Source organism: Rana temporaria, chromosome 1 (genome assembly GCF_905171775.1).
Source record: "Rana temporaria chromosome 1, aRanTem1.1, whole genome shotgun sequence".
Taxonomy (NCBI): Eukaryota; Metazoa; Chordata; class Amphibia; order Anura; family Ranidae; genus Rana; species Rana temporaria.
This window is the reverse complement of record NC_053489.1, coordinates 277,965,280-277,982,931: the sequence shown is the minus strand read 5'-3', so window position 1 is coordinate 277,982,931 and position 17,652 is coordinate 277,965,280. Positions and strand designations below refer to the sequence as shown.

At 41.4% G+C, this 17,652-nt stretch overlaps 1 protein-coding gene across 1 annotated transcript in view; it reads right to left on the bottom strand.

Annotated features, from left to right (window-relative positions):
* LOC120942897 (guanine nucleotide-binding protein G(q) subunit alpha) overlaps positions 1-17,652 on the bottom strand; it is a 150,272-nt gene that overhangs the window by 94,764 nt on the left and 37,856 nt on the right. The gene's annotated exons all lie outside the window — the stretch shown is intronic.

Here is a 17,652-nt window from a genome sequence, read left to right as displayed (position 1 = left end):
GCACTGTTATGAGAAGCTCCTTACAGGAGACTTTTGCTGTCCTTCCCAAGATGTATAAAAAAAAAAGAAAAAGGGAACAAAAATTGTCTATTCTAGTCAATATATACACATAAAATGGTCTATTTTCCTTGATTTGATATATATAACAAAAAATACTAGAGTTTACAAAAAAACTTGTTCACTTTTTGCATTATGTGAAAGATGTTACGCCGAGTAAAAAGATATCCAACATGTCGTGCTTCCAAATTGCACACGCTTGTGGAATTGCGCCAAACTTCAGTACTTAAAAATCCCCTTAGGCAACGCTTTTTTTATTGTTTTTTATTTTTTCTAGTTTGATGCTTTTCTTTTTCACTTTTATTCCTATTACAAGAAATGTAAACATCCCTTGTAATCTAAATAGTGCAGGACATATCCTCTTTACAGTGAGATCTGGGGTCTATAAGTCCCCAGATCTCACCTCTAGGCTGGGAAGCCTGAGATAAAAAAAAGAAATAATAAAAAAAAAAAACACGATCCTGGCTTTCCAGCCAGAGGCATTGGCATATTTTCAAATGCAGAGGCCTGGCGAGACGTCGCAACATCCTGCCTGGCCTCCCGACCCATCAGAGACTTTAGGGACCATCTGGCCCATCGTTAATCTCTATGGTCAACATCTAGCGTCGGTCAGTTCCTTCTCAGTCTCCGAACGTCCCCTCCCGCCGCCTGTAAGAACAATCAAGCAGCTCTAAAAGAAAATATCTGAATGATGCCTGTAACTGCAGTCATCATTCAGATATAAGCACTCAAAGTCTGCCACATCATATGAAGATTGACAGGTGGGAAGTGGTTAAAGTTTACTATGAAAACTGTTTGCCAACAGCTGTGGGTTACAACACACCATATTAATTCTTATTTGAACCATGTTACTGAAATAAAGTGTAAACCCAACAGAATTAAAAGCTTTTGTTATACATCTACAACAGAACATGAAACATAGAAGACAGGTTATAACCAGACAGAAGCTACCAGGAAGTGTGCTTATCAACTTAATATGAGTTTCACGTTCCTGTGCTCACGCCACACTGGAGCGTATGCTAAAAATATGATGTGGCTTTTGCAGCACAGAAATGCCCAGTATCAATTCAGCAAAGCTATGCTTCAACTAAAAATTATGTTTGAATGTGCTTTTAAATCAGGTAAATTCAAAAACATTAAGGCTGGGTTCCCCCTATCTGCATCGTGGCTCGCAGCAGAGGGTCACAATCTACTGTCATGCGAATTGGATGCAGGGATTCGCACGCATAAGTGTGAACCCAGCCTAAATGAAAAAAACGAGCATCAAGTATAAGTTCACTTTTCACAAAAAATAAAGAAGTGAACAACCAACACCCTCCTCAGTCCCCACTGTACTTCTGTGAATGATTAGCGGTCACTGCCCAAGCAGTGGGCTGGGGATGTAAAAGCACAACTTTTTATTCCCCTTCCTTTCCGGCTTCTGGGATGGATCACATCGATACTGATTGCCCACGTGCTGGTACTTGACCAACTGGAATCGCTCTAATCTGTCCTGAATGATCTAAGAAAAGAAGAGGATTAAGAGTGGGGCTTTCAAATCCCCAGGAACTGGGGAGGGTGTCAGGTGTTAGTCAACCGTTTCATTGTTGGTGTCCTTAAAGAGGAACTGCAGTCTGCTCACATAATTTGTAATAAAACATCTTTGCCATTCTAAAGCTTCCCTCCAACCACTTTGCATTTAACCTTATATATATATATATATATATATATATATATACACACACACACACACACACACTGTAATTCTGTATTTGCCAAATATGCTGCAGAAATCTCCCTGCACCAAGTCTGGCGGCAGCCATTTTAACTGTGGGCAGCTAAAGCTGCTGCCTGATCACTTCCTGGATTTACACGGACACACACATAGGCCCATCTCCAGCTCTCATTGGCCCTCTTATGACCCCCCCCTTCCTGGCAAACTCTCACGAGAAGAGAGAGAGCTGTGCCTGATGTTATAAGCCTATGCTTTTTACCAGACAAGAAACAGGAAGTGGGCTGAATAAGGTATTTATTGGCAGGAAAAAAAAAAGTTTTACAATCCAAAGTTAAAACAACAAGGGCAGAACATTTAATAGATGGAAAGTTGCAAAAATGATTGAAGGACCGGTTTAAGTAGACACTAAAGAACTTATTTAAAGTACAGCTAAAAGCTTTTGTATGACAGCCTAACAAAGTACCAAATCCAGTTACGATGTGATGCACAAGCCTGGTAAAGTAAACAAACAAAAAATAAAGTTAGCTTCTCCGACCGAGCGAAATCCTGCATTTCTGTCTCATACGCTCCCTCTCCCAGACACTGCAGATCACAGTGGGAGAGATTCAGCAACAGAGGCAGTATTGCCAATCCAGAAAACAGGACTAGGTGTTGTCAGGTGTCGATGGACAACAGACTCGGAAGTCAGAAGTTAAAAAAAAAACTAAAAAAATCTGACATCCACCTTGCAATATTTTTTCATCATGAATTTATGTTCTGAATTCAGGAGCAGTGCAGCATTGTTGTCACACCATCCACAGGAAGCTGCATTTGGTGGACTTCACTATGCATTCAGCATACATTTAAAATTCGTTTGAGACGCTTCAGTATTCCATCAGAGTTCCTTCTCATGTGCACTGACATGCAGTTAACCCCATTCTAACCTACCGAAAGCGGCTTTAGCATTCCCTTGGCTTACATATGGAGAAAAACAGCTGTGACATTAAAAGATTCCAAGTATGGATATTTTAGACATAGTTAGAATAGTCCAAGCTGGACCAATGTAACTATGTATATACCATACATACCTGCCTGATGCCCCTGGAAGCTGGAAATCACTAAGACCGGTTGACACTGGTGTGACATACGCTGCGACTTTGGGCGCACATGTCGGATGACGTCTACAGATAAATGGTCCCTACGAGAGCCATCCTAACTGGTCTGACACAAGTTGGTCTGACTTTAGAAAAGGTTCCTGCACCACTTTGGTCTGTTTTCATCCTATTCAATATCATTGAAGTTGGATCAAAGTCGGATCCCTGTCCTAACCATCCGACTTGTGACATCCCATATGGTGATTACAGCAGCAGAAAAAAAGGAATCCATGTCACACTGGGATTGTTTTGATTGGTCAAAAAGGACAAGTCGGACTTATCTCAAAGTCCAAGCAAAATCGTATCCTGTTCATTAAAGTCAAGTGGAGGTAAGACCGATGTAGGACTGATGTTGCAGGGCGGCGCTATACTGTCGGATTTGCCGCGGAATTCGGCCGCGAGCGGTGCGGTATTAACCCCCGCTAGCAGTCGGTAATGGGTTAATACCGCCTGCAATGCGCCTCTGCAGAGCCGCATTGCGGGTGGTATTGCCGCGGTTTCCCATTGTTTTAAATGGGAAGGAGCGGTATACATACAAAGATGCTGCTGACAGGAGATTTTTTTCTCTCCTGCCAGCGCATCGCCTCAGAGTGAAAGCCCTCCGGATTTCACATTGAGGTTACTGGGCAGGAGTTTTTCAGGCGGTATAGCCGTGCTATTTTTAGCGCTGTACCGCCTGAAAAGCTCCTCAGTGTGAAAGGGGTCTTACTGTGTTTCCTGCAGAAAAAAGGTTCATGCACCATTTTTGAAATGTAACGGGCAGAAAAATCACATGGTGCCGTTCGCAAACCCACTGTAGCATACTAGCTCATTATGTGTCACTTACCTGAGATCGAAGCCCCCGAAGCGCTCCTCGTTCCCCTCCGCCGCCATGTCCCCTCCGACTGTCTTCCGGGTATCGCCACTCCGGCTCTGTGATTGGCCGGAGTGGCGATGACGTCACTCCCAGGCATGCGACTAGCAGATCCCCGTGCATGGGCCCAGCATCTTCCCATTCAGAAAACCGGCACACTCAGGGCACCTGCGCCGTTGTCTACGGTGCACATAGTAGACATTGGTGCAGTGTTTTTTGAAAATATCTCCTTAACCGTGTGGGTTAAGGAGATATTTCTTGCACCTACAGGTAAGCCTTAATGTAGGCTTACCTGTAGGTACAAATTGTCACAGTGGGTTTACAACCACTTTAAGATGAATAAAGTAGCCCCATGTGTTTTGACTACAGGAGGTTGTGGGTGCTGGAATCACCGATTCCCCCACCCACAATAGTGTGCACAAGGCCTTAGGCTGGATTCACACCTATGGCATTTTTAGTCCTTTTTGCATTTTGCAGATTTGCACTACAGAACATATTCCATAGGAAACCATGTTACATGGACTGTAGTGCAAATCTGCAAAAAGCACAAAAAATGCATATGTGTGAATCCAGCCTTAGGTGTCACCACCCTTTTAAACCCTTTGCTTTATTTACTGTGAACAGGTGGGTCCGTTTTGTAAGAAAACCCTATTTGCCCATCAACTGTACAGTCACAGCTATATAGCACAATAAAGGGGAAATAACTGCACATATATAATAGATGCTCATCACAACATAAGGCCTGGTTCACACCTATGCAGGTTGCATATTCGAGGAGCATTTTTTAATATACGTTTTTGGTCCATTGAAGTCTATGGAACACAAAAAAGTCCCTGGCCCTTTCCATAAAATCCACAGATGTGAATGTGACCCATAGGAAACCATGTTAAAAACGGACTGTAGTGCGTTTCGAAAAAACTGAAAGTGCATTAAAAAAATGCATAGGTGTGAACCAGGCCTTAAATTAAAAAAAAAAAGTTTACAAAAATAAAAGCGTTTACTATTATCTTCTCTATAATGAAAAGAAATTGATGGAAAACTATGCAAGCGCTTGTTTAGAAAATTTCAGTCCACAGCATTACAGAAGAAATGCATCATTTTTTAGTAAGGCCTGTCTGTGGTGGTATGTGATAAACAAGCATTGTTTGCCCTCCAGACCTGTAGCATGCGAAGCAACAGGGAGTTACAATGAACAAATGCAGGAAGGAAAGCCAATCAGTGCATGGAGAGGGTTATGTGCAGTAAACACATGACATTTTTATACAGACATGAACTGCCTTGCACTACATATTTACTTGAAAGAATGTATTAAAAGGGTGAAAATTAAAAAGGTCATTATTCAGCAAAGCCTCCTATGTCCTCATTCCCCAAACATCTAGAAAAAAAAAAAACCAATAGCAGCAGGCGATAGGCCTGCAGGACCCCTGCTTTGCTTACATCAGTTTTCTCTCAGCAGGCAGAGTACAGTACTGCACTTAGCTAGCTGCCTGATGCCAGACTTCTATGGGCAGTAACCCGCGTTTAGTTAAGACCCCTTTCACACTGACACGTTTTTCAGGCGGTTCAGCGCCTAAAAAATATCGCTGCTATACCGCCTGAAAAATCGTGCCCTGCAGGCTTTCACACTGAAGCGGTGCACTAGCAGGACCGCTCCAAAAGTCCTGCTAGCCGCATCTTTGAAGCGGTATAGGAGTGGGGTGTTTACCGCTTCTTCCCATTGAAATCAATGGGAAACCGCGCGAATACCGCCCACAATGCGCCTCTACAGAGGCGCATTGCGGGCGGTATTAACCCTTTTTCAGCCGCTAGCGGGGGTTAAAACCGCACCGCTAGCGGCCGAATATCGCGGTAAATACAACGGTATAGCGGCGCTAAAAATCACGCCGCTATACCGTCACCGCACCTCCACTGCCCCGTGTATGAAAGGGGCCTTATAGGTGTTTTTTTTTAAATGGGCAAAAATGAAAAAGTGGCATGTAAACGTGTCAAAACAGGCGTTTTAAACATGGGTTACTATCTGTCAGGTTTAATCATTTAGGAGCAGTTGTAAAAACGTCATGTGCACATGGAGCCTTACTCTTAAGCAGGCCATAGATTATGCCATTTTCTTTCCTTCCTCCGCGGGTGAAAGGAAAGAAAATTGCTTGATTCCCCCGTCAACACAGCCTTTTTTTTTTTCTTGACACAGCTGCCAGAGTGCAGCTGAATAACTGTAACCATACTTTCTTAATCTCCCTAAATCTAATCATTTGGTTCCAAAAACCATCCTCAGTCTCTGGGGTAGAGGATCCACAGTAAGATAAAAACATAATAGACCAAGACCCAAATCTAGAAAGAACAAAAAAGGGGATTAAAAAGGTCTCCAGCTGGGGAGAAAAAAATTAAATCTTTGTATACATATTGCCAGGTACTTGACTTTGTAATACTAGTGCACCGAAATATATACAAATAAAATTGTATTTGACCTTAATTACAAAGCATGAATTGAAATATGAACTTATTTTCAGCCATTATTGGCACCTTTTTTCAAATCTGCAAATGATAAACCCTTTTTCAGCCGATATATGTGGGCATCCCTACTTTGTAATTATAAAAAGTAGTGCTAATGGTCAATAACCCAGGGTTTGACAAATTTGCTTGGAATCTAGGAGCCAGCTAAAAAAGTTGGGAACCAGAAAACGCGCCCCGTCCCGACGAGCTCGCACGCAGAAGCGAACACATACGTGAGCAGCACCCGCATATGTAAACGGTATTCAACCACAACATGTGAGGCATCGCCGCGATCGTTAGAGCGAGAGCAATAATTCTAGCTCTAGACCTCCTCTAACTCAAAACATGCAACCTGTAGAATTTTTTAAACATCGCCTATGGAGATTTTAAAGGGTAAAAGTTGAAGCGTGACATGTTGGGTATCAATTACTCGGTGTAACATTATCTTTCACAATATAAAAAAAAAATTGGGATAACTTTACTGTTGTCTTATTTTTTTATTTAAAAAAGTGTATTTTTTACCCACAAAGGTGCGCTTGTAAGACCGCTGCGCAAATACGGTGTGACAAAGTATTGCAACGATCGCCATTTTATTCTCTATGGTGTTAGAATAAAAAATATATATGATGTTTGGGGGTTCTAATTAGAGGGAAGGAGATGGCAGTGAAAAATTACACATTAGAACTGCTGTTTTACTTGTAATGTCAACGGCCACCACCAGATGGCGCCAGGTCACAGAAGGAAGTTTGGGACTTCACAAGGCTGCAAAGTCACGGCCTCAATTACATGCCGCGGCGGGGGGAGGTGGGGGCGCACGGAGACACAGGATCCTGTGCCTCCGTGCGCCCCACCTCCCCTGCCGCGTGATCGCGGCGGGCCCACGACAGCCGGTAATTGAGGCCGCGGCCTCAATTACTGGCGGGCGCTAGGTCACAATTGCGACCTGGCGCCCGGATTTTGTCGAGCCCTGTCAATAACCTAACAAACAAGTTGACCCAAACTGCTATTAAAAGTAGAACTGTAGGCAACCCCCCCCCCATTTAGGATAAAAGAAGGAAGGGTTATAACCCCTGTAAGATTTTTTGTCATCTGTGTCCCATTGCAGAGATTGTCCTTCACTTCCTGTCCCATAGCCAAACAGGAAGCCATAGGAAATCCCTGCAAATTAAGGAAATTCTTTGGGGACCCCCCAGGTCACCAGAACTAGTGTCCTCATTGGAATATTTTACCCCTATAACTTTTCTGGGGACAAGCCAAAATGTAGGATTTTCTTTTACTTTTAACAATAATGGTAAGCAGGACAAATAGAGAGGGTAATTCTCCCTAACAGGGGTGCAGACAGCAATCCAAAACTAAAAATAAATAAAATAAAAGGTTAGTTATATCTTGAAACTGAATCAAACAGCTGTGCAGAGGAAATAAACCAGAGCATGGGGCAACCATACAAAAACTATTAGGTCAGCTTTGATATGTGGTTAGACCTTAAAGTCTCAGAGCGTGGCATAAATAAGCACAGCAACAAGACACAAGCTTCTCAGCCTGCATCAGAAAGATGTCTCTCAAGCAGAAATGTTGCATCAGACAAGAGTTTCATGGAGAACTGTCCAAGCCATTTTGCAGGAGCACAAACATACCCATCAAAATCAGGACTGGAAGAGAAGGGATGGGCCAAAATAAACCCAGGGGCATAACTTACAGTCAGTAGGGTGCCTCTTCTGCTAGGTGAAATTCTCCTTCACCCATGTACCCAGGCATACTTGATGAGAGCATGTGACAGTTCCCAAAGTTCTATTAAACTATGCGCACTGGATAATTATGGCAGCAGGGGCGGGAGCATGAACGGAGGATTTCACCTAACAGAGGCATCAGCACAAACACTATGTTGTTTTGCATCTGTGTTTATAAATCTAAAAAAAATTAAAAAAAAGTAACGTGAAAGCCGGTTCACACAGGGGCGACTCGTCAGGCGACTCAACCGCCTGACAAGTCGCGCTCCACTCTATTCAATGGAACCATTCTAATAGGAGTGACTGAAGTCTAAAGGTTCTTGTACGACTTTGGGGGCGACTCGCATTAACTTCAATACAGAAGTCATTTTGCAAGTTGCCTGTGAAGTCGTCTTGAGATTGCCTTGCCGATTCACCCCCAAAGTCGTGCCGCCCCTGTGTGAACCGGCTCTGAATGTGCACTGCATGGTGGCATCATCATGCAAAGAGTTTTTTGGGTTTATTTTAACGCTACACGTCTGTTCAAAAAAGTAATATTCTTGTAACGAAACTTGGTTTTGCTTAAAGACCTTATATAGCAACTAACTGTGTCTATAGCGCATGTTCAAACCTTAATACCATAAATATATGTAATGCGCAAATAATGCATTACAATTGAAATTAAACCCATTCGATTTTAGTCGACTAAAATGTACTGGAGATTTTATAGTTGACTAAATATGACTAAAACAATTGCAGATGACTAAAATGGGACCAAAACTAAAGTAGTATTTTAGTCAAAACTCTTTTCATAGGATACTCCTGGATCCACAGAGAATAGCCCAACAAAGCCCTACCTAAACAAGTACCGGTCTGCTAGCTGTTTGACCAGCTTGTCAATGTTCTTTCAGTTTGCACAAAGGACAACTTCAACAGCAGGTGCAAGAGCTTAGCGGTTCAGGGATGGCAGACTCAAGGGAAAGGTAAAGCTGCAAAGGAACCTTATCAAGAAAAAAAGAAAAAGATAGACATCTCAGTATAGCAACAGAAAGGAAAGGGCATCCAAACCGCCCCTAAGACACTAGCAAAAAAAGTATGCTGGGAGGCCTAAGGCCCCCTTCACATGGCCAATTCAATCAGGTCCGCTTGCCAGTTTTTCAGGCAGACCTAAATCAGACCCTCTAGTCTTATTTCTGTGTGTGTCAGATGTCAATACTACACACCCATCCTGTATGCCAAAAACAGGCAAACTGTGGTCCTTTTCGCCATATGTCTGGTGGATCGGATGGAAACGGACGGACGGCCCATTTTCATCTGACTGCCCTAGAGAGGAGACTTGGTCTGTGCCCGCTCTGCATAGCAGAGCGGGCACAGACCTGTCATCTGCCTGCTCAGCGGAAGGATCCCCGGAGGCACCTCTGTAAAAGGGGCCTTAGGAGTGAAACCCAAAACGTTTCTTTTTTTTTGCAAATGCCCAAATATTCCAAATAAGCCGACAGTCAACGTATTCTTGCTTATTGAGGGAAACAGGAATTCAACTGGGTTTGAAATGGCATTCTATGAATGCAAGTGGATTAATGTCTTTGTGGATATTGAAGAAGGCCTTTAAATTTGTTGTAAAATACCCTTTTGTGCCTGGAGTTCAGCTTAAAATTAATTTTAACAACATTATGTAAACAGACCCGCTGATTTACTTAATACTTTATTGGCAGTGGAAGTGTCCCGTGAAACACCCAGATTTCAGATTGCCTACACCAAATCCTTCCAGCTAGCGGCTCATATCATACATGTTTCATGTTTAATTAAATACATTATTCACTTTGAACGAACATTACAGCTCATGAAAGATGCGCTTGCTACATTTAGGATCCCGTTTTAGATGATACACCTTTGTGTAATGCTAAGGCATGCATAAAACCATGGACAACAAACATTTCCATTTCCATGAACAATTCGCAGGTGACGTTACAGTAACAGGAAATTACTTATTTTGGTTTAAATATCACAAAGCCACCTAACAGACTCAGTCAAGTTGTCTTTCATAGACTGATGCCCAGTACACAAGATCCGATTATTTTTTACATGCTAATCTCACGTCGAATCTGACGAGTTTACTAAAGTCACGAAAATCTCGTAGAAAAGAATAAATAAAAAAAAAAAAAACCGAAGTGATGTCATGTGTTGTAATACATTTGTATTGCATTTTCGAACGACAGCTGTACGGATTAAACAAAAATTGTACGATCTGGCATCATACGAAAAAAAAATTCCGTGCATGTCCGATAGGATAAAATCGGATGAACTGTCTGATCGGCTCTCGAAAGCTCTGTACCAACGATCCGATTATCGTACGATCGTTTCGAAAGCGGCATTTTTCGTACGATCTTCGGATCGTGTGTACGGGGCTTGAGACACGAACACCTAACCAATCTGATATGGACGTTTGGCTCCAAACCTGAAAGCCATGTCAGGATGTAAACATAAGTGCACCATAGATCAAACACGAAGCAGTACTGGTCATTATATAACTGCATTTTCCAATCCACCTCCTCATAACACGCATTTCAAATGCTCAGTCAGGAGATTTTAATGGCCTGTGCATGTGACGATACCAACAGAAGATTAGATCTACGTTTCTAATTACACGTATAAGTGGACCTACCAATACGCATGCTATTTTGTATCTAATAAAATGAAAAGGAGAAGAAAACCATTTTATCCCCAGCAGCCTGAAGGCACTGAAGACATGTAATTCTATCCTGCTGAAGATTTATTCAAATGCAACTACAAATATAAGTATCCACTTCCAAAAAGCTAACAGCTCCGTAAACAAAAGGAGTTTTAACTGTATAACATCCAGCCAACAACCACATCTGACGCCCTTAAGCCTGAGGTTTTTAAGAGCAACATAAAATTTCAATTTAGCTTTTCTCTTTATATCCTCTATTATAAACATATAGCCAACCAGTTCATTAGTTGTTAGGATGTTGCATGAAATAGTCCATACTCCTAACTCGCATTGAAAAACATCAGTTTATTTTCTTTATACAAACCATTTACTAAAAGAAAGTTGTCATAGTAAACAGAAAACACTCATCTATGTTTAAAACAGGAACAGAAGACAAGACAGCAGTTGACATTTTCAATTCCCTCCTCTCACTTACTCTTTAAAAGTTCAGTTCACCCTGAATTTACAGGTTTCCAGTGGAAGCAGGAGAATAAAATTAAATACATATAAAAAAATAAATAAAAGGCTGCATTACAGCATCAAAGAGGTAAACGGTATTACACCCAAAACCAAAAAAACGTAATATACTGCAGCTTGCCAATTTGTTTTTATTAATAACAAACCGTTCTACCGACTTAGTATGCCATTGCACAGAGCAATTGCACCCTGAAATCGGCACAAAGTAGTGCAGGAACTACTTTTACAATCGGCGCGGCGCCACAAAATCGTGTCGCACGTTTGGAACAGTGCCATTGCCTCCAATAGACTACGACTTGTCATGCGATTTGATCTCTCAAATCGCTCCAATGTAAACCTAGGCTAAAAAGGCAGTTACAGCTAAATTCCTTTTGGGGTAAAGGTTTTACTTAATCAGCTGATCACTGTAAGCACCCATCAGTGGTAGATGGTTTGTCTCAACCCTCTACCTGCTACATCTAGAAGGAGAGCTTGTTCTGTTGAAAAACAATAGACTTCCTGATAGGATCACCAGATGAAAATAAAAGAAAGTAAGCCTAAAAAAGAAAACTAATGCTGCCATCACATCTAATTGGAAGCTGCAACACAGTAAATGTTTGCTTTTGGGTTGAATACCGCTTTAAAACTCTGCAAACCTTTTGTTTTCATGGACACCATGTTAAAGTGGAGTTCCACCCATAAATATAACATTACATCAGTAGTTTTAAAAAAATGTCATTAGTCCTTTACAAATTTTTTTATTTTTTTTTTAGATGCCTTCAAAGTGTTGTTGCTAGGCAGAATAGTTAATCTTCCCACTTCCTGCACTTAGGTGCTTAATGCTTCCTAACCTACACCGCACAGACTCTTGGGAATGTAGTGGGTGTAACTTTCCAGGAGTCTGTGCACTCCCCAGTCTCAAAGAATCATGTGACTTGGACAGCACAGGTGCTAAAACCTGATCTGACACTGCTTGTGCAGCACTGAGCATGTGCCAGATCTGAAAGGCTGAAATCCAGGAAGTCGTACAGTCTGGCTTCATGATGCCCACACTTAAGATGGCCCCAGTCAATTTATATTTTATAAAGTGTCTAAATGCTGTAAAAACCTAACAAAACTGACCTTAGTTTACAGACTAACTTTACTAGAATACATTAAGCTTGTGTATTACAGGGGTATTTATATTCAAAAAGTGAAATTGTGTCCGGAACTCCGCTTTAAGTGATTTTAAATGAAAGCTAAACTGGCCTTCAAAACCTTGGGGACACCAATGGGAAGATCCAGGTCTTCTTACGCTTTAAACTCCTATTAGTTTTGCAGCTTAACAAGTGTTAAATTTGGTTTAGTCATAAACTGTGTTTCATTTATTCAGCCACCAACAACTGGTTTTAAAAAGAACAAAATGTACTTTAACGTAAATGGATCTACGGTATAACTAATATGAACTTCAGTAAATGAATACTTATTTAAGTTTTTATTTAAAAAAATAATTTATGTGGCTGCATACGTGTGCATGGGAATGTAGCTTTGTTCAGAATTAAGCAATAACATTAAAACTCACGTTAAATAGGAGTCAGTGCACACCTGCCATTTAAGGTGCCTCTGATTAACACCAAATAAAGTCCAACTGTTCTAGTAGGTCTTTTCTGACATTTTCTTAGTCGCGTTATTCAGCATGACGACGACCCAAATCATACGTCCAAATACAACAAAGGAATGGCTTCAGCAGAAGAACATTTAAGTTTTGCAATGGCCCAGCCAGAGCCCAGACATGAATCCGATAGAAAGTCTGTGGGGTGATCTAAAGAGGGCTGTGCACAAGAGATGCCCTCATAACCTGACAGATTTGGAGTGTTTTTGCAAAAAGTGGGCAAATATTGCCAAGTCAAGATGCGCCATGCTGATAGACTCATACCCAAAAAGACTCCGTGCTGAAATTAAATCAAAAGGTGCTTCAACAAAGTATTAGTTTAAGGGTGTGCACACTTATGCAACCATATTTTAATTTTTTTATTTTTGCTCCCCTTCACCTAAAAGATTCAGTTAATTGTTCAACTGAGTTGTACTGTTTATAGGTCACATTAAAAGGTGGAAAAAGTTCTGAAATGATGTATCTTTGTCTTTTTTTTCCCCTTTACAGGAACATGTAGACTTTTTAAATCCACTGTTTGCCTACAGTGATTACTCAAGGAAACTTACAAGATATACAGGTCAGGTAGTGAGCCAGCCCACCAACGGAAATAACCATTTCGACTAACTGAATCTTGATGTTCATAAAAGCATTATCCAAAAATTAAGTTACAAAAAGGGGCATTGTCTCTCCTCCATATAAACCAAGTACCGGTACACACACACACACATACATACATACATACATACATACATACATACATACACACCCTAGGTAAAAGAAATATTGAACACGTCACCATTTTTCTAAGTAAATATATTTCTAAAGGTGCTATTGACATGAAATGTTCACCATGGCGGTAACAACCCATACATACAAAGTAAGAAACCAAAACAAATAAGTTCAGACATTAAGAAGTGATGCGTAATAAAATAGAATGACACAGGAAAAAAGATTTGAAAAAGACGAAGAAAGGGGGGGGGGGGGGTGCAAAAAAGCATTGAAGCCAAGACACCAGCTGAAATCGAATATTACCGTATTTATCGGCGTATACCACACACTTTTTTGACCTGAAAATCAGGACAAAATCGTGGGTGCGCGGTATACGCCGATACCCGCGCCGAGTTTGAATACTGCGCCGACATATACCGAGCGCAGTACACTCGTGTATTGTTGGGCAGTCTCGGGTCCTCTCGCGCTGACGTCCTGGACGTACAGGACGTCAGCGCGAGAGTAGCCGAGCCTGCCCGACAATACACGAGTGTACTGCGCTCTGTATATGTCGGCGCAGTATTCAAACTCGGCGCGGGAAACGAGCGGGGAGGACGCCGCAGAAGGACGCCGGACCCGACGAAGAGGACACCCGAAGCCGCAGACGGACGCCAGACAAGACACCAAAACTGTGTACAAAAAAAAATTTCCACACGAATTCGGGGCTACTTTAGGGGTGCGCGCTATACGCGGGAGCGCGCTATACCCCGATAAATACGGTAATTAGAAAGCAATTCTGCCCCTTTTCAGTGCAAATTAATATCAGCTGGTTCAGTCACACCTTATTGTTGTAAAACATACTGCTTGCATTTGGTTACAGAAGGATTTCTAAAACTTCTGAATGTCCAGTGAACACCGTTGGGGCCATAATCCGGAAGTGGAAAGACATCATTTCACTATAAACTGGCCATAACCAGGCGTTTCTCGCAAGATTTCTGACAGAGGAGCAAAAAAGAATTATCAGAAGAGTTGTCCAAGTGCCAAGGACCACTTGTGGAGCACTTCAGAAAGACCTAGAATTGGCAGGTACACTTGTTTCAAAGAAAACAAGAAGTAATTCACTCAACCGCCATGGCTTGTATTGCACACTCACCAGGTAAGACTCCATTGCTGAAGAAAAAGCATGTTGAAACTTGCTTAAAGTTTGCTGCACAACATTTAGACAAGCCTGTAAAATACTGGGAGAATTTAGTCGGGTCGGATGAGACCAAAATTGAACTCTTAATGCCATAATACACACCATGTTTGGAGGTCAAATGGCCCTGGAAAACCCCACAAAAATACCCCTCATATCAACAGTGAAATTTGGAGGTGGGAACATCATGGTGTGGGGCTGTTTTGTAGCATACAGTACAATAGAAAATCTATAGAAAGAACTTAAAATCAGAGTTCATAGAAGAGGCAGTTTCAAAGTCGCGTGTGTTTGCCGTGATTTTTACCACGATTTTGTACAAGGTCACCAATGTATAAAAAGCAGAAAAACGCCTGTAATCTGTCCCAAAGAAGCTCATGTTCTTTTTTTGAGCTGAACAGGTGCCATTGAAATGAATGGGATTGCTTGTTAGGGAGTTTTTCGGGCGATTTATGAGCTGAAAACGCTCAGGTGTGACTGTAGCCTTAAGAATCACACCTGAGCAGGACATGCGACTAGTTTCTCCATACAGGAAGCATCTAGAAGAGAGTTAAGGCCGAAGGTTTTTTTGTATCTTAATGCATTCTATGCATTAAGGTAAAAAAGCCTTCTGTGTGCAGCAACCCCCCTCAGCTCCCTAATACATACCTGAGCCCCATTTCTATCCAGCGACGTCCACGAGTCCCTCGGCCGCCCAGGACTCTCCCTCCTGATTGGCAGAGACACAGCAGTGGCACCATTGGCTACCGCTGCGGTCAATCAAAGTCGGCTAGCCAATCAGGGGACAGAGGGGGCGGGCCGGGTCAGGGCTCGATGTCTGAATGGACACAGGGAGCTGTGACTTGGCTCGGGTGCTCCCATGACAAGCGGCTTGCTGAACAGGGGGAGGGACCGGACCACAGAAGAGGGACCAGAGAAGAGGAGGATCTGGGCTGCTCTGTGCAAATGATGTCACACCTACAGCCACACCCCCCTACAGTTGTAAACACACTTCAGGTCACATATAACCCCATCAGCGCCCCCTGTGGTTAACTCCCAAACTGCAACTGTCATTTTCACAATAAACAATGCATTTTAAATGCATTTTTTGCTATGAAAATGACAATGGTCCCAAAAATGTGTCAAAATTGTCCAAAGTGTCCGCCATAATGTCGCAGTCACGGAAAAAAGAAAACGCTGATCGCTGCCATTAGTAGTAAAAAAAAAAAAATGCAATAAAACTATCCCCTATTTTGTAAACGCTATAAATTTTGCGCAAACCAACCGATAAACGCTTATTGCGATTTTTTTTACCAAAAATAGGTAGAAGAATACGTATCCGTCTAAACTGAGGAAAAAAATAAAATGTTTATATATTTTTGGGAGATATGTATTATAGCAAAAAGTATTGCATTTTTTTCAAAATTGACGCTGTTTTTTTGTTTATAGCGCAAAAAATAAAAAACCGCAGAGGTGATCAAATACCACCAAAAGAAAGCTCTATTTGTGGGAAAAAAAGGACGCCAATTTTGTTTGGGAGCCACGTCGCATGACGACACAATTGTCAGTTAAAGCGACGCAGTGCCGAATCGCAAAAAGGGGCCTGGTCTTTTACCTGCATTTAGGTCCGGGTCCTAAGTGGTTAAAAACGCGACATGTTAGGTATCTATTTACTCAGCAGAACATCATATTTTACATTGTACAAAACAAAAAACACGGCTGATCACGTGGTAAAGAACCTCCAGCACATGTCCAGGACAGAGTGAGCAAGCAGCATGGGACACAGTATTAGGTACGTTTCCCACTAAGCACCGATGATCTTATTTCTCCCTCTTGCCACTACTTTTTTTTTTTTTAATCAACTGACCGATGCAAAGAACTGTTTCTTTTTTTCACTCGCCACCTATGCCAGGCATTTTTTTTTTTCAGTGACCACCAATGATTTACATTTTTTGGGACAACTTACCACCAATAACAGGCATTTTTTTCACCCCACTGACACATTTTGCTGTCATTGGTTCCAGAGCAATTGTTCTTGATTAACTTCCTAACGACTCGAGTTGTTCAAACTCAAATTCAGTCAAGCACAGCAGCAGAACTAAATGAGTAAACTCCTAAAGGCGTATGTTGCCAAGAAGATTTATAGTTTACACCAATTGATTAAATCTAAGAAGAAAATAAAAATAGGAAAAAATCCCAGCACAAAAAAAAAAAAAAAAAAATTAACAACGTGCGCCAATTAGCGCACGTGTGCACAGATAAACACACAGCCCACTCTTTCATCTCAAGTACTGATCATTCCAACGTGTATAACACTGTGCATACAGATGCAGAGGCACCTAAAATCTACGGCTACACTTTTGAAGAAAGAAATGGACAGATTTCAACAAACGTTATAAGGCATGGAAACTATGCATTTTGTGGAAAACTAACCACTTCTTTATAAGTGCTGATTTACATTAAAAAAAAACAGCAAAAAACAAAACAAAAAAAAGAGGAGAAACTGAAGAAAATGCTAAAATACTAAATGAATACATGACATAATTTTTCTACACTATGTTAACCTTATTAAAGCAAAACTCCAGGCAAAACACATCAGCCTGTGATCTGCACATATTTTCCATAATGCACAGCCAAAACAGGCGATACACCTAGTTCCTGATTTTAACAATTTGACTTCCTGGTTCAGCCATGCAACTTCCTATGTCAACTCTGTCTCCAGTTCCCTCACTGAGTAATGAATAACATCATTACCTCTGTACACTCAGCAGCAGAATGTTGTTCCTGGCTAGAAAGTGTGCACATTACAAGAATGTCTATACCAGAATGACAAATGCTTTCATAGATACAACAGAAACACGTGTTATTGCAACCGTGTATTTAGTTGTTGACCCAGAACTCTGCTTTAAATCAAATGATCATTGAACAAACAGAAATATTTTTTTGTTTGTTTTGTTTTCAATGTTTTTATTGAAATTTTATATGTATACAGATACAACAAAT